The sequence below is a fragment of the Vulpes vulpes genome, chromosome 15, assembly GCF_048418805.1.
Source record: "Vulpes vulpes isolate BD-2025 chromosome 15, VulVul3, whole genome shotgun sequence".
Classification (NCBI taxonomy): Eukaryota; Metazoa; Chordata; class Mammalia; order Carnivora; family Canidae; genus Vulpes; species Vulpes vulpes.
The window spans coordinates 4,962,674-4,981,704 of NC_132794.1; the positions used below are offsets into that span (position 1 = coordinate 4,962,674).

Consider the following 19,031-nt stretch of genomic DNA (forward strand, 5'->3'; position numbering starts at 1 on the left):
AGTTCAAACTTTATTCCATGGGTCAGTAGTTTCTAAAGTTATTAATAAGGGGGCGCCTGGGTGGCTCAGCAGTTGAGCATCTGTTTTTGGCTCAGGGCATGACCCCGGGGTCCTGGGATCGAGTCCTACATAGGGCTCCCTGCAGAGAGCCTGCTTCTCCCTCTGCCTGTGTCTCTGCCTCTCTCTCTGTGTCTCTAATGACTAATAAATAAAATCTTTAAAAAAGTTATTAATAAGACTTAAAATAACAAGTAACTTTATGGAGTTCTAATATATAAAACATATACTTTACCTCATAATTATCCAGTGTGGTTTTAAGTTAACTAAAAGGTTTTAAGGCAGTTCTAAACTTCAACTGTGAGCAGAGAATATTTTTTTGTTCTAATTCTAAACGACAATTCAGGACCTGTTGTGGTTCCTCACACGTTTAAATTAGTCAAACGTGTTTGGTTTCGCATATTTTCTTATTTCAGCTTAACTGCTAATGAAGTATCCATGGTCTGTTGATGCAACAAATATTGAGTGCTTGTGATGAGTTCCTATGAACTCTTCTAGGGGTTATGGACAGCAGTGTATTAGAACAAGGTGTGGGGATCCCTGGGTGGCGCAGCGGTTTGGCGCCTGCCTTTGGCCCAGGGCGCGATCCTGGAGACCCAGGATCAAGTCCCACGTCGGGCTCCAGGTGCATGGAGCCTGCTTCTCCCTCTGCCTGTGTCTCTGCCTCTCTCTATCTCTCTCTGACTGTCATAAACAAATAAAAATTGAAAATTAAAAAAAAAGAACAAGGTGTGTGCCTTCATGGGGCTTCATGGGGCTTCCGTTCTCTGAGAATGGTGTTAATATACCATCAGAAGGGATGCCAACATTGTACTGTAGGAGATGACCCAGAGTGTGGGGCTAGGGAGGACCTGGGGTGGCCTGATAGAAGGGACGGTCACCAAGAATTCTCTAAGGGTTCCCTGAGCAAGTGGCACCTTCGTCAAGACCCGAATGGAAGGGATATTTCTTTCCAGCCAGGCAAAGGGAACAGCATCAGCAAATGCACAGAAGCAGGGAGAGGCTGGGTGTCCTGGAAGACAGAGAGAATGTTTGTTTTGGAAAGACCAGTTGAGCAGGAGGATGGTTTAAGGTGAAGTGTGAGAGACCTTGGGGGTGAGATCAAACTGAGCTTTGTGGGTTGAACAGGGGCATTCACATCTTATTGTAATCACAACAGGAAGCCATTGACCACAACCAGGTAACAGTTTGCCCCTCCACTGACAATGGGAGTCTCTTCAGCTTATTACAAATGTTGTTGAGATACACAAGACCATGCAACCGTGTGATATTGGATAGACCTTCAGCTAACGGAGTTTCTTTTCCTGTCCAGAGGGTGTTTTCTAGATTTTGAAATATCCTTATCAGTACATTGACTTAGAGAAACATCAGAATTCCTTGGGGAACAATCATATTTTAAGGGTGATTCTTTGCCTGAAAAATATAACATCAATGTACACTTTTAGTCAGATTTTTAAAAAATTATATTTTTTGCTAACACTCTCCTGGGATATCTATCATCCCCTTCCTGGAAGGCGTAGATCTTCTTGAATGTGGCACTTGTAGCAATTCTGAATACTGCTGGGCAGCTAGGCTGTGATGAATGTCCCTGACTGAGTGAGGTCTTAGTAAGTCCTGCCGCTTCCTGTGTTTTTCTTGGGCAGATCATGTAATTTCTCTGCCATGTGATTCCTTCATTCGTACAGCGGGGCTAAGATCTGGTTCACGGATTTACTGCGATCTGATACATGGGGAAATGATGGGCAAGCTGTTAAATGACATAAAAATCCAAGGCGTCTTCTCCAGATATCCTGGACCATTCATATTGTCAACACGTACGTGGTACATGATTAAGGGATTGAGATGGAAATTATTAAATCAGAATTCAATACGTCCCTACCGCCATAGCTACGGACACCTCCGCAGAATGACTCTAGAGTTTATGTGTGTTCACACTCTTTTAGCCAGCCTGGTTCTTTCAGAACTCATCTGAACAAGAATTACCCCAGGACTCTTCACCTGGTACTCACTTGGCTTCTCACTCCTGGTACATCCCTCCGACCCCCAGGAGTCTCAAGTGTCTGTAATACTGTCACAGAATCTAAGCTAAATAATATTTTCTAACTTTACCCAAATTGAATGTATAGCCCCAAATGACAAGGGGGCTTCTATCAAATGGCATTATACGCAAATAGTTTTGTGTCTAGGTGGCATGTGGTGGTTCTGTTCTTCCCCAGACAATGGCAATGACTGTTGCTTATTCATGGACACCAGAAATACAGATTTTTTACTATGGAAGATCTGTGATTTCTTTTCTGTCCCCCTTTACCAGGGCTACCTGATGGAAAGCTTTCAAAACTTAGTAAAGTTGGTAAGGAACTTCCCCTAATTAGGATCTAATGCATATGAATTCAGTCAGCTAAAGTCCTGACCCTGTTGACATTTGCCTTCTTTAATATTTATAGTTGTGTTTTTTTTTCCTGTGAAAATCCTATTTGTTGAAACTGGGCTTTCAGCAGGTTCCCCCCTGGGGGTGAGAAATCCACATGTCACAAATGTCTTCTTTTCTTGCCTTTGTGAGGTTTCAGTGGGTGAGAAAACCGTGACCTTAATGGGACAAGATGTAGAATGAACCGGATGGGAAAGGAAAGTGCAGCTGACTTGAGCCCTGACCCCTGCATCCAGGCCCAGGTGTGTTCGGGCCCCAGCAGATGTGCAGTGACTCAACTTCTCTATGTGTGAAGTCACCATGGCTGGAAGGTGGCCACGTCGTTTTTCTTCCCAAATGATAGTACTGCTTGTCAACCCTGAGATTGTGTTTCTTAGCATCACACTTTCCAAATTGAAGATGGTGTTTAAGAACCGGTGAAGTTAGAAAACTCTGTGTGTATAAGAGGATATTAAAAAAAGAAAAACACCTGAAAAATTTCCCCACGCTTTTCCATTACACGGGACAAAGCCATTGCTTTATTCCCATCTCCCTCTGTCATTGGTTGCCTCCTCCTGGGAGCCCCCTACTCACTGCCCTGGCTGCCAGCACCCCACCATTCTTCATTTTACCACTCTGCCTGTTGCAGAGTGATCACTACTGAGTGGGACACCCCACGTCTCTGTGTGTATTTATTTATCCTCTCTAGAAGGGAAGCTCCCCAAGGGTGGAGATGTGCTACATTTAGTGCACCACGGTGTCCCTAACTCCCAGGAGAGCGGTTGGATAGAGCACGCACTCAGTTATGTCAGATGCATGAAGGCTAGGTGAGGGATTCACCTCATCGCCACCTCTTTGTGAAAGGATGTCCTGAACACACTGCTCAGAGGCAAGATGTAAACCCTCTAAGGTGATTTCTGGTCTGAGAAGTGAGGCTGACAGTATTGCACAGGACTTTTACTAGTGAAAAATCATCCAAAGACTCCTATTTACAAAGGAAGACGCCAGAGATAGTCTCTTGCTAGTGTTTCAGTATTTTTGACTTTGGAACATATTTCACAAGGTAACATTAAGTGATATTATTGCTATTGCTAGCAGTAGGCTGTCCCCCCCCCCCCTTTGTATCTATGAGAAATCTGAAGTCTGAGGGTTTAGGTAACTCCTTAGTGTTCACACAGTTTGCAAAGTGGGATTTGATGCTGGCTCTCAGTGCATTGGGTGGAAGCCCTACAGGGCCTGCATGAATGGTGGACATGCCTGTGCCTGGGTGAAAAAAAAAAAAAGTGAACACAATGGTAGAGCACTAAATAAGGATATTAGAAACTCCCATTTTTCAAATTGTGAGTTTTCCTACATTATGTTGATATTCTAATTTACATACTTCTGAGTAAGCTGAAGACTACACATATGAAGCTAGGGTTTTGACTGCAGGCTTTGGGTATGAATACTGTTTCCTTTTGGGTCTATTTCTTAGGTATACTGAAGCTTCAGTTCAAGTGTGTGAACTCCCTTATGAGTTGTCAGAAACCACCTGTCAGCCTCTATTAATTCAGTTCTGGGGAAGAGGAGTTATCTCTTTAGATTTATTTTTTGCATCCTTAAAAAAACCCGGCCCTGGCCAGTGAAGGGAAAGGGGCTAATTTCTAATAATATATTAAAGGAGAAGCCAATTCATTTGTATAGAATTTTTGGCTGCATTATCCAGACATCAGCTACCAGAGGATGAATGAATACAATGTATCTATTATTTTTTAAAATAGCTTGTATTCAGAAGTTTAGTGATGAGAATGGTTTTGTGGTGATTATAGGCGCTAGGTTGCAAGCTCCGTACTTCCATCATTGGTACACATTTGATGTCATACTCACTGCTGAAGATGATTTCAAAAATTACAAGTTTCTTTCTTTCTTTCTTTCTTTTTTTTTTTTTTTTTTTTTTTACTTATGTGAAATACCTCTATCTTAAAAGAATGGTAATTCATTTCTGTTTTTTTCTCTTTCTTTTTTTTTTTTGTTTGGCGAGGAAGCATGAATAAAACATTAATCCAAAGTTTATAAATTGTATTTTGGAGGCAAGAGCTGCAGGCCCTGTTGCTGTTTCTTCACTGATTATTTCTATGGAAAAAGTGACTTGTTGATAGATTGCAATTCTGTTGTGAATAATTGTTTCTTTCATGGTCTTTGAGAAACAATGCAGAAGAGTAGAAAAGGCTGCACTTAGCAGAGCTGTGATGGGTCACATGGTATCACTTGCCTGGGTCTTCTTTTTTCCACACAAATACAGTCCTGAGTTCCTAATTAGTAAGATGGAAAATTCGGCTCTTGAAAATACAACTACTATAGAATAATGATAATTGACTGCGATTTCTTTTTCTTCCCATCAATTGCTTCACTTTCTTTTCTATGAGAATGAAGATTTTCTTCCTTTTTCCTCAGTCAAAATAATTTCCTTTGTTCTTATTCAGTTATTTTCCTTGTTAAACATTTTTCCACATGTGGAATAGCACCAACTGAATAGAACACCCAGAAAAAGAAAATCCTTTTATTTTCTTTTGTCTAAGTCATGGGAGAGTGAAAGACTAGAATATTTATGAACATGTAATACTATAATTATATATATTAAATGATCATTATTTATAACTGTGTAATCAATCATTTTTATCAATCATTTATAATGCATTTGTCATAAAACAAAGATTCAGCCTCTGTGATTTCAACAAGGAGAGTCCATTGCTCTGAAAATGATAATTTCAATATAGTTTCCCCCACCACCACTAGCTGAAACTTATGACATCCAGTGATGCTTACAAAATCTTTTACCATCCTGGTCCCCATCTGAGATTAATTATAAGTATATCCTCCTATTTAAACATGTCCTGAAAGAGATAGACATGGCCAACACGCACATGAGAAAATGCTCCGCATCACTGGCCATCAGGGAAATACAAATCAAAACCACAATGAGATCCCACCTCACACCAGTGAGAATGGGGAAAATTAACAAGGCAGGAAACCACAAATGTTGGAGAGGATGTTGAGAAAGGGGAACCCTCCTGCACTGTTGGTGGGAATGTGAACTGGTGCAGCCACTCTGGAGAACTGTGTGGAGGTTCCTCAAAGAGTTAAAACTAGACCTTCCCTACGACCCAGCAATTGCACTGTTGGGGATTTACCCCAAAGATTCAGATGCAATGAAACGCCAGGACACCTGCACCCCAATGTTTCTAGCAGCAATGTCCACAATAGCCAAACTGTGGAAGGAGCCTCGGTGTCCTCAAAAGATGATGGATAAAGAAGATGTGGTCTATGTATACAATGGAATATTCCTCAGCCATTAGAAATGACAAATACCCACCATTTGCTTCAACGTGGATGGAACTGGAGGGTATTATGCTGAGTGAAGTAAGTCAATCAGAGAAGGACAAACATATGGTCTCATTCATTTGGGGAATATAAATAATAGTGAAAGGGAATAAAGGGGAAAGGAGAAAAAATGAGTGGGAAATATCAGAAAGGGAGACAGAACATGAGAGACTCCTAACTCTGAGAAACGATCTAGGGGTGGCGGAAGGGGAGGTGGGCGGGGGGTGGGAGGGACTGGGTGATGGGCACTGAGGGGGGCACTTGATGGGATGAGCACTGGGTGTTATTCTATATGTTGGCAAATTGAACACCAATAAAAAATAAATTTATAAAAAAATAAACATGTCCTGACCAATATTGATATTAACCAAGTGATAGTCACAGAGTAGTTTTTCCAGAGCATGTATAATATCACGAGGTTACACAATGTGGTTGAAAGAAAGTGGACTCTGAAATCTGATGGACCCCACTTCTTCCTGGAGAGGCCAAGTAGAAACCCAAGGTCCATGGCTCAGCCACGGTGTGAGCCCGCCCCTAACAGCTCCACATCATGTCACTTGCTCACCAGGCAGGACGAGAGGGGAAGGCCTTCGTCAGTATTTTCTATCACTGAATTTTGAGCATGGGTCTGCATTTTAGATTCCCCTTGTATCAATTTTGCAAAATCCCTGAAATACCTGGAACCTAACACCTCCCAGGCAGGTGGAAACGGGGCTGTATGAAGTCATAACCGTGTGGGCAGCACTGAGCCAGGAGGAGCTCTTTGTACTCAAGAATCAAATGATTGGCTGTTGGCAGGGATTAAAACCGAGGCTCCCTGAGCGTGGGGGCTTTGATCTTCCCCAAATCCACTGAGACAGCTGAAATTTCATGGGAAAGTGACAAGGATTTCCTAAACCAAATGCAAATAGATGTTTAACTTTCAACTCAACCTCTTGCCCAAAGGCTTTGCAAGTGCATGAAAAGAACACCCTGGTTTGTAAATCAGAAAATGTTGATTTTTTTTACAACATATTCCAACTTGAATAAATTAAAATGGAAATTGTGGAATCCTTAAAAATTTGTTTTAGTTGTTATGGAGCTAAACATTCTTTTAATACTATTTCAATGGTAGATATTTATGAAGTAGAGATAATGTTATTTCTGGTTTTATTAAAATTTGGAAAGGAAGTGTTTACCATATGGCAAATTTAACCTTTTGTGATAAAGACCAAGCATTCTCATTCTTCTGGTAATGCAGCCAGTTATGGACTACACATTATCTTTTTCCTTCAATTAACTGATGCTAATGAATATTGTATAAAACTTAATAAACACAGCAAACGTTTTCTGACGTGAATACGTGTTATGGTGAACTTAAAATTGTGAGTGCCTCATTAAAAAATCAGGATGTAAGTAGACTAGCATTTATGTTGGTAAAAATATGTAGTTAGGTGAGCTATAGCCCAAATTTTGTCATTAGAATCATAAGCTCTAGCCCCAGCCATGGCCCCAGATTTCTGGTCAGAAAAAATATGGGTTATCAAAAATTCCATGATTTCAAGGTAATTTACAGTTGGAAGTCTGCAGTCTGATGTGGACACGGTTATCACTCATGTTACTATTACTTATTTGCTCACAAAAGCAATCATTCTCCTTTTTGTATGTTTTGTTAGTATTTGGTATATTTTTTAAGTAAAATTATTACATTTCTTTTTAATTTTTGGAAAAGATTGTATCCTCTGTGAACCCTCTGAATCACCTACTTTTTAATTTTGCATGAAGGAATTAGTGCCTTGCTCTTTTTTTCTGAATGCCATGTAATGTGGCCCCAGATGTCATCTTTGCTGCCATTTGGGGTCTAGCCTTATGGTTCAATTTTATGCTTTCATGATTGGAATTTGGAAGTGTTTTAGTAGGCACAGAAATTTGCTTTGGAAATGAATTGAGGGTTGCATACACATTGAGGAATCAGCACCCCTTTCTGCAGTAGTTCATGGATTTTTGCCCACTGGTTTTGTCTACACTCCTCCTGCCTTCTTTGCAGGTATTTGCTGCTGTGCTGCCAGAAACATCTCACTCCCTGAAAGGGTGTCTGGGGTTGTCAGCATCACCCAGAAGCTGGTCAGAAATGCAAAGTCTCAGGCCCTGCCCCAGAGCTCCTGAACCTGGATGTGCATGTTAGCAAATCCTCAGGTGATTCTCAGACACTGGAGTCTGAGAAGCATGGGGCTAAGATGTCCTTGTCTTTGGGGTTAACCTTGGGCTGGGCTTTTCTGAATGCTCCCTCCTACTGTGCAGTTTTCCATTCTTAATCAGGTCTGCTCTGGGACACTGAACAATCCAACCCAACCCTCTCATTTCATTGGCCTCCACTGATTGGACGTGCGTGAGGTTATTCTCCTTTTAGTACTAAATAGGGGGAAAATAAACTATTCCCAAAATCACCTGTTTCTTGCTGTTGCATTGATACACTGAAAAGAAAAATAACCTTATAGACATATTAATACTTAGGTCTTTTAAGAATAGAACTTTTAATATAGGTCTTTTTTTAGCATTTTAAAAAACATATAATGGACTTTGCTCATGGATCTAATGGGCTCTGATAAGTCCCATCTCTCTGACCCTTTTTTGTGTTCTTCTATCTGTGGATCCTCAGAATCACCAAGACAGGATTTGACCATTCCAGTTTCACAGTCCACACCCCCAGAGCTTCCTTTGGACCACAGAGCCCCAGACACTGGTAGTTGTGGCAAACTTCTGCAGGGGTTTCTGGTGGTCAGCCCTGTTGGGAGCCTACTGACCTGACTTGCAGAGCCCCTGTTTCTTCTTGGAGTGATGAGTGCAGAGTGAATAACCAGTTATGGTGATGACCGTGAGAGCACTTCACAAACTGCCTGTGCTTCCTCCCATTGGCACAGGTACCCTTTGCTTTTTCCTGCCATTCTGCAACTCTGGCCAAGTTCATAGGTCTCCACTCTTCCCAGTACCTCCCGTACCCCATTGCTGACACGTGTGAGATGGCAGTTAACTTCAGTCCTTGTCGTTATAACACTCCGGCTTTGTGCCTTGAGCCAATCCCAAATCGTCTTTCATCTGACTGCAGATGGATTTGCAAAAATATATGTAATTCATTTATCCCTCAGCCCTGACCCACTGATGTCTACCACCAGGGAACTCACACCCAGGGCTTAGAAGCTAGGACCATTGGATCTTCTGTTGGGCTGCGCTAAAACCCCAACATGGCATCAAGGAAAGGAGCCCACAGAAGGCTTATGGGAGTCATATCACATTTCCTATGGTGTTTTTCTTACAGATTTCTCCATGACACACGTGGGCAGTGGATATCAAGTTATGAGTCTTCCTCTGATTGATACAGAATTATTTTCCCTTTTAGTTTTCTTGAGGCAAAATTCCATCCACACCAACAATTTTGCTTCATTCCTTAATGCATAGTAATCATGCCCTTCAAAACACAGAAAGACCCTTCATCACTGAATTTTACTCCTTTTGATCCTTACTACATCTATCTATCTATCTATCTATCTATCTATCTATCTATCTATCATCTATCTATCAATTATCTATCTATCTATCTATCTATCTATCTATCTATCTATCTATCTACCACGCTCTGCGTGATGTCCAGTGGTCAAACTCTGAGATGCTTGGGACTTTGAACATTCACTTTGAACATGAATCCACGAACTCAGTGAACTGACCTTGCTGATGTGAGCCCCAAACATTAACTCACTATTGAGAGTGCATGGTTCCCAGGCTCCCTGGGCTACTAGATGTCTTCAAGAACGGAATGGAGTTGAGACCGTGAAGTGATGAGGATACTGGGGAATTTTTTTAGTTCGTGATTTTCCTTTTTAAAAGGGCATGATTGGGATCCCTGGGTGGCGCAGCGGTTTGGCGCCTGCCTTTGGCCCAGGGCACGATCCTGGAGACCCGGGATCGAATCCCACATCGGGCTCCCGGTGCATGGAGCCTGCTTCTCCCTCTGCCTGTGTCTCTGCCTCTCTCTCTCTCTCTGTGACTATCATAAATAAATAAAAATTTTTTAAAAAGACGTGATTTTCTTCCATATAAAAGAAAGATTTCCTTCATCACTGACCATGCTCGTGGGCTACGCAACAACACACTAAGAAAATCATGCCCGAGTCAGCCAATACTTCCGGGATTTAACTCCATCATCTATAATACAAGAGGATGCTCACAACCAGAATGTTCTACATCCTGCTCTCCAGGGTCTATAGGAGAACTCATTCATGATGCAGGCACAAGAGCACAGTTCTTCAATGTACTTCTGAGACTGATTATTATATTGGCTTCATTGAAAGTTTTGGAAAGACTCGAGGATTTGCTATGGAGATAGTTGGCCAGGCAAAAGCAAATTTACATTTTTTTAACCTGGATATTTTCTTGCTCTTTGCACATTTCTGTTTTCTCCTACTCATTTCCCTGCGTCCAGAGTTGGGGTAATGTCAGCTGAGGCAGGTGTTGGGGTGTGAGGGAAGAAAGGAGGACAGAAGGGGAGCTCACATTCCCTTTGCCATTCATACCCACAAGTACGTTTGTGTCTGTGGGTTCATTTGTGGCCTTGAGTTCTGAAAACTGATATGCCACAAATGTGACTCTCTGGATGTTGAGTGATCAAACATTAAGTCGATGGAAATCAAATCCAGCCTGGAATTGTTAATATGATCTGTCTCCAACCTGGAAACCCAGCAACTGCTTTGGATGATATAATGTGTGTTTGCCTCAAATAGCCCTCTATTTGGGGTAGGGCACATTACCTACCACTGCTTTCTGTTTATGAAATGGGTTTCTTGAAATATACAGGACTGGTTTTATAAACATCTTTTTATGATTTCATCTTGTATTTTTCCAAGGTCTTAAGTGGTCTTTCTTCAATAGTTTATATGCAGTCAGTTATCCTTGGTCTTTTTTTTTTTTTATCACTTTCTACAGTTTTGTGGTACATATAATTCAGTTCTCTCATCTAGTCATGACTTTGACAGTGTGTTCCAAATATTGCATTACTTTCCTATTGCTTGATGGTCCATGTGTAGTCTCTATGAAGATAATACTTTTGCTGATTTATGGATGGTCTTTTATTTGTTCTACCTGTTGTAGAACAGGGTACAGGGTACAGGTTCCTCTCACTTATGCTTCCTTCTGAACCTGGAATACTTTGACCTAAATACTGGCATTTTGTTTTTAGTTAGGCCATATTCAGGACACCATTTCAACTTCTAGTAAGGATTTATGAGTAAGGCCATGTGTTAACCAGAGTTTCAATTTCTCTGAATTTTATCTTCATGTGCCTGGGCTATCTACAGAATCCCAATGACTGGAAATCCCTGAAATATTTATTCTGTGTGTCTGTATCTGTTCCTCCAAATTGCTGTCTCTCTTCCTCTGCTTACTGGCGCATTTTAAAAATACTCTGTGAGAATTGTCACCAAGGCTGTATTTACCGTATATATGTTTAGAGCATATAACCTAGCAATGTTTTCTTTTTTGCTCTTTGTTAGGGATGTTATCTTGCTTTCTGAATCTGGAGTGTGTGTTATGAGAGTGTGTGTTTCCTTGTGTGTTTTGTCCTATTTTGGCTTTGAAAGAAAATAGAAGACCTACAAACTGAAAGTCAAAGTGACAATATTTGATTCAGGTGCATATTGATATATGCCTTTCAAGTATGCATTTTCATTACTTAAATGCAACTGTGTCTATTGGTTCTGCTCTTGCTGGTGTCTGACATAAATGTTTGGATTTAGATATGAAATCATCCCCTGGGATAGATGATGCATCAGAACTGACTGATGAATGAGTCATTTTGTTGGGTTTTGTTACATACAGCCTCCGGGACTATATGGCCAATCCAAGGAGGTCTGAATCGGACATCGTTAAAAACTGGACTCAGGACCAGAATCCTAAACCACAGAATGACATTTATCTAAAGTAATTACCTATGACTCAACCACAGTTCACTATGATTTTGCTCTTCTCACCAGCATATGGGATCAGGGAATTAAAAATATGACGCAGAGGAAATAAATTACATTTTACAGCTTCCTTAAAGAATACTGTGAGACTCCGGAGTGAAAATATATTTGACTGAGTTATTTGTTTATAATTTTTTAAAGACTAAAAATAAACGAATTCTACTAATATAAAGGTGTCATTATTAAGCTTTAAAAGACAGACTACATTCATTAGCTATATATTACCACCTTCAGATTCTAGTGAATCCTGGAAGGCCTTGGATGTGTGTGGGCCCACCTAACAGTGGGAAAATATCCTGCAACAGGCCGACAACACCGGAAGGTCACATTTTATCAAAAGTGAAGGAAAATTTAAAGCATGGCCTTATGTTTCCTCCCTGTTTCTCTCCCTATCCCAGCTTCCCTACACTTACCCCTGGGAGAAACTGTGAAAGGTGCTGTAGTTTTAGGGTTATGAGACAGGGTGGTAATCAAATTTGACCATAAATTCTTTCAATTTTTTTTTTTCATAACTGAGCCATCGCATTTCAGGGCATTTTAAGCCCTGATTTTTCTTGTGCAACAACTAATTTTAAATACTCTTTTTTGCTAATGTGCTTATAGTGAGAGTTGTGTGTTATGTTTGTGGATATCATTTTGTGTCAAATCACCTAGAAATTGGTATATTTTTAATATTAATTAATTTGTTTTTCTTTAGAGGTTTGTAGAAATTACAATGAGACAATCCTGAGTTTGGAACCTGGTTTCTTCGCTAACTAGCTGAGCAAGTATGGATGTGTTATCTCTGTCCAAAGGCCCCTGTGTCCTCACCTGCAAAACAGGGGTGATAGTGCTGACCTCATTGCTGCTGAAGATTTAAAAAGGTGATGAGTGGACACTTCTGGCTCAGTGTTACAGAGCCTCATTACTAGATACAGAGCCCAGATACTGGAGCAGTGTTCAAGTAGTAGCAGTGCTCATCACTGGCAAAAGGTGCCCCTGTGCATTAAGAAGAAAACCGTACTTCCTGGCACTGCAGGGCATGCACTGAATTTTAAGAGAGGACCAAAGAGTAATCTTTTCCTTTGAATTATTTGCTTATGATTGAAAAGGACCTGGTTGACCCATAGTCTCCTTCTTCATCCCTGTTTATTACTTGTGCCTTGTTGAAATAGTTTTCTCTATTATTAATCTCTTTAAAAACATAACTTTTGTTTTAGTTTAATATGTCATTTTGTGTTTGAAATCTTCCTTCTAATTTCTTTGGATTTTCCTTATTTTTCTAGCTTATAGAATGAATATTTAGCTAATTTGTTTCTTGTCTTTCTTTTAAAAAGAAATACATAAAGATATACAATTCTCCAATGAACACTACAGCTGCACTTCACAAGATTTTTTTTAATATGTCGTTTTTAGTAGACCTCCTTAAGTACATTTATATTTCCTTGAATTTATGATACACTTGGCATTTTCCATGTATCACACTTCATTCTTGATTCTCCTCCTACCTTCTGGAACTTTCCTGTTGCTGTTAGGTTGTTAGCATTCTTCCTATTTCTTCTATAGGTATGAAAGTTGTAAGTCCATGTCTAGTATTTATTGGTCTAGTGACTTTGACATCTATTTCTCACTTACAAACTTGCAGCCAATGAGCATATTTTTCTCCTGAACTTGACTTTGTTCATTCTGATCTCTTTCTCCTACTTTCCATGTTGTTTTGTCTAGAATTATAATTCTACCTTATTTTTAACATGCTCATTTTTCTTTTTCTTTTTTTTAATAATAAATTTATTTTTTATTGGTGTTCTATTTGCCAACATACAGAACAACACCCATTTGTCTTTTTAAAAGTGAATCCTTATTTAAATTCACCATCATATTCATGGAGTTCTTTATTCATCATTGCTTCTGGTGGGATGGTCTGAATAGTTGAGATCTTGTATGTTGTCTAGCCAGTTGGGATAGAGGCCTGACCAGTCAGAGCAGGCATGGATCAGTATGTTGGGCATAGTTGCAGAACCCCCCCCTTTTAAGATTTTATTTATTTATTCATGAAAGACACAGAGAGAGAGAGGCAGAGGGAGGAGCGGGCTCCATGCAGGGAGCCCAATGTGGGACTCGATCCTGGGTCTCCAGGATCACACCCTGGGCTGAAGGTGGCGCTAAACCACGGGCCACTGGGGCTGCCCCAAAGATATGGTGTTTCTTTTTTTTTAAAGATTTTTTTTTTGATTTATCAGAAACAGAGAGAGGGTGCCTGGCTGGCTCAGTCAGTAAAGCACACAACTCTTGATCCCAGGGTCATGAGTTCAAGTCCCATGTTGGGGGATAGAGTTTAATTAATAGAAACAAAGAAAAAAGGAGAGAGAGAGAGAGAGAGAGAGAGAGAGAGGCAGGCAGAGACACAGGCAGAGGGAGAAGCAGGGTCCATGAAGGGAGCCCGACGTGAGACTCGATCCTGGACTTCCAGGATCATACCTTGGGCTGAAGGTGGCACTAAACTGCTAAGCCATTGGGGATGCCCCAGAAAACCCCCCTGTTGCTGCAGGAATCATTTCCTTCTTGGTGAGGTATAATCTTCAATAGTTTCTTCAGTGACAATCTGAGAGTAAGAAGTTCTGGCATTCTTTTATGTCTCAAAAGATTTTTGTTTTGCTTCATTTTGGGCTGATAATATATCTGGGTATTGAATTTTATATTGGCATCTACTTTCCTTCAGAATTTTTGTGATATCTTCTCATGATTTTCTTACCTATTTTATTGCTGATAAGCAGTCTGTTGTCAGTGTATCTGTCCTTAATTTGCTGGTAATATTTTCCTCTCTGATGGGATTTAATATTTTTACCTGGCTCTGTGATGATATATAGTTTCATATAGTTAAGACAGGGATTTAGAAAAAAAATTATTCCACAACAGCCAATATGGAAAGGGCCCAGATGTCCATCGGCAGATTAATGAATAAAGAAGATTTGGTGGGTTGAACACCTGCCTTTGGCTCAGGGCATGATCCTGGATTCCTAGGTTTGAGTCCCCCATCGGGGTCCCCACAGGAAGCCTCCTTCTCCCTCTGCCTGTTTTTCTGCCTCTCTCTCTGTCTCTCATGAATAAATAAATAAACTCTTAAAAAGAGAAGATGTGGTGTGTGTATGTGTGTGTGTATACACATTTATTATGTATATGTACAATGGAATATTACTCAGCCATCAAAAAGAATGAAATCTTACCATTTGCAAAGATGTGGCTGGAACTAGAGAGTGTTATGCTGAGTGAAATAAGTCAGTCAGAGAAAGACAATTATATCATTTCACTCATATGTGGAATTTAATAAACAAAACAGAGGATCATTGAGAAAGGTAGGGATGAATAAAATATGACAAAATCAAAGAGAGGGACAAACCATAAAAGACTCTTAATCATAGGAAACAAACTGAGGTTGCTGAAGGGGAAGGAATGGGGATTGGAGTAACTGAGTGATGGGCATTGAGGACAGCATGTGATGTCATGAGCACTGGGTGTTATATGCAACTGATGAATCACTGAGCTCTACCCCTGAAACTAATAATACACTTTATGTTAATTAATTGAATTTAAATAAAAAACTCATAAAAATATTTGTTCTGCTTGGCTTGTAATATTTCTGGAATTTGAAGATTTGTGGAATTTCTTCAGGAATATTATCCCTCCTCTTGTATTCTTCCAAGATTCCTATTAAAGATGCTTTAGAATTTGTTACTCTTTTCCAATTAAGCTCCTCTTTCACAGTGTTCAATCTGTACCTCTATGAGTTGTACACTGGGCGATTTTATCATACCTTTTTTCTCTATTATCCCCTTTTCTTTTTTTTTTTTATTATCCCCTTTTCTATGTTTTTGTTAAGTTTTGTCTGTTTGGATTTGGTTTGTGAGGACTCAGCTACTCTGCTGTCGTTCTATGGCACACCGTGGTCTGGCCTCAATGAGAGTCTCATCCCTTCTACTATTTATTTCCTTTCATTTATTCCCATCACCCACTTCCTTCTAGGCTCCCCCCTCATTTGAAATGTGCTAATATTCTTAAAATGCATCTTTTTGTATGTATTTCTGTACACTGTGCAAGGTTATTGTGTGCAAATGTTGGTTTTAGTTTGTGTAATCAAAAGATATAATACATCTTTTTATATTTTTACAAAGAATTTCTTAAAGATGTATTTATTTGAGAAAAAGAGAGAATGGTGGAAGGGGCAGAAGGACAGAATCATCAAGTAGACTCCTGACTGAGCATGGAGTCAGATGTAGGGCTCAATCTCATGACCTATGAAATCATGACTTGATCTGAAATCACAAATCAGACACTTAACTTACTGAACCACTCAGGTGCCCCCTGAAAGTGTAATACATCTTTTAATTTCCATCATTGCTACAAGTTTGGAATTATTCCATGTTGCTATGTATAAATTGAATTTCTTACACCTTACAGATGCATTGCATTCTGTGGTTTGGTAACCACCACATTTTATTTATCTATTTCTGCAGATATGGATACCCAATATATCTTCAAGCCTCCCCACCACAAATTTTACTACATTGAATATCCTTTTATTTTTTCCCTTCTGGACCGTGGCCAGAGTTTCTTGGGGAGATATACACAGGATGATTTAACTGAATATCACCAGATTGCTCTGTGCCATGGCTACATTATTAGTCTGCATTCTTTCTTGCAAGGCATGAGAGTTCCCATGTTCCCCTATTCTTGCCAACTCTTGGATATATTTGGTTTTCTAATTTTTGATAGCTGAAAAAGCTTTAAAATAATATCTAATTTTAATTTTTATTTTTTCTGATTACTAATTAATTTTAGGATTTTAAAAAAACATTCATTTGAGCCTTATGGGTTTTCTTTTCAAAAAATTGCCCATTCACATCCTATGTTACCAGTGGAGTGTCTTTTTCTTTTTGATTTTCAGGAGTTCTATGTATATTTAAGTATTAGGTTTTGTTGACTTTAGATACTGAAAATATCTTCTTTCATTCTGTTACTGTTTTAACTTTGTCCATGTCCCCCTGCATTAAACAGATACTCATACTTTTTCTTAGTTTATTTTTGTGTTGTAATCTATGTACAATCAAATGCACTAATGACAATTTTTCAGCTTAATGTGTTTTCTCATTTGAATGAACTTATATTCATTATCACCATCCAAACAAAATAAGATGTAGAACATTTCAATTAAGTATCATCATGGAAAGTTTTCTTGTTTCCATTACCAATCAAGTCTCCAAATGCAACCCCTCTTTGGTTTCTGCCAACAGGGTAGTTTTACCTATTCCTGGACTTTATATAAATAGAATCAAATTGTATGCATTCTTTGATACTAGGCTTCTTTTTCTCAGCATAATAATTATGAAATTCACAGATATTGTTTCTGTTTCAGAAGTTTGTTCCTTTATTAAAATACATTGTTTTCATTTTTCTGTTGCTAGACTTTTGTTCTATTTCTAGTCCTTGACTAGTATGAGAAAGACTGGTTGAAAATTTTTGTAACAGTCTTTTTGTGGACATATTTTAGTATTTTGGGAGGGGGATAAATAGTTGGAGTGGGGTTGTGTGTTTTTAACTTTATAAGAAACTTCCAAAAAGCACCATTTAAAGTACTGCTAGAAATGTATGATAGTTCTCATTGCTTTACATTTTCCCCAACTTTTGTTATGACGCTATTTATAATTTAATACTTTCAATTATATGAAATAATATTTTATTATGGTTTTAATTCACATTTACCTGATCATTTAATGATAACTGTTTCAGGGATCCCTGGGTGGCGCAGCGGTTTGGCGCCTGCCTTTGGCCCAGTGCGCGATCCTGGAGACCCGGGATCGAATCCCACATCAGGCTCCCGGTGCATGGAGCCTGCTTCTCCCTCTGCCTGTATCTCTGCCTCTCTCTCTCTCTCTGTGTGACTATCATAAATAAATAAAAATTAAAAAAAAATGATAACTGTTTCAAGTGCTCACTTGCCATCATATATCTTCTTTTGTGAAGTGACTAATTTTAATTGGGTTATTTTCTTATAATTGAGTTGTAGGATTTTTTCATATATTTAGGATATGAATCATTTGTGTGGTATAATATTTTGTTTTTTGTATATATGCATTTTATCAGTGGTGCTTTTCAATGAACAAATTAAGAAAACTTGATAAAGTTGAATTTATAATGTTTTTATGGCTACTGCCTAAAAAAAGTATTTTCTTATTCCAAAGTTGTAAAGATATTCTCCAAGGCCTTCTTTTATAAACATGTAGTTCCAGCTTTCACATTTAAATCTTAAGATTTCTTTTCAGTTAATTTTTTAAATTATTTTTATTTTTATTATTTTTTTTCTTTTCAATTAATTTTTACATAAAGAGTGAGGTAGGTCTCCAGGATCATTTCTTTTTCTATCTGTTTATCTTATTCTTACAACAATATTTGTGAAAAAGACTTTCTTCCCACCCCCCACTCCCATTTGATTGATTTTGCACCTTGGTTTAAAAAATCAATTAATCATATATGTGATGTATCTTTATTATTTTTCACTGATCACTTTGTTAATATTTATGCCAATTCCACAGTTTTAATTACATATGGTTAGTCTAAAAAATCAAGCCATGCAATTTTTTGGAGGTGGTTTTGCCTATACTCTCTTGATTGTTAAAGATGATAATGATTGCAATCATAAAAATCAGGTACTGTAAGTGATATTTTTGAGATTATTTTGGCTTTTTGAATTTTATTTTCTTGATGTATCACACTAGCTAGGATTTCTAGTACAATGTTAAATGTTGATTAGAAATGACTAAAACTAATAAGGATGGATTCCTTTGCACTTTCCAATCCTAAAGGTTGAAAGTATTCAATATTATTTCAGCATTAGATACAAAGCTATTTATATATTTTCTGTAGATATCCTTTATCAGATTGTGGAAGTTGTTTTCTGTTCTTGGTTTTCTGAGGGTTTTCTCATGAATGGGGTTAAATTTTGTCCTATGATTTTTCTGTATATGAAATTCTTCTTCATTCTGTTATAATCAATTATTTTTATTGGTTTTTAAATGTTAAGCCATTTATGTATTTTTAGGATAAACTCTGCTTGGTCAAGATGTATTATATTTTTTTATGTTTATAACATGTAATTGCTAATATTTTAATTTTTGGATATATGTTCATGATGGATATTGCTTATTATTTTTTATCTAATACTGTCTTCACTAGTTTTTAAT

The 19,031-nt window shown here is 38.6% G+C and overlaps 1 protein-coding gene across 3 annotated transcripts in view; it reads left to right on the forward strand.

Annotated features, from left to right (window-relative positions):
* Positions 1–19,031, forward strand: part of DSCAM (DS cell adhesion molecule) — a 731,493-nt gene that overhangs the window by 230,191 nt on the left and 482,271 nt on the right. The gene's annotated exons all lie outside the window — the stretch shown is intronic.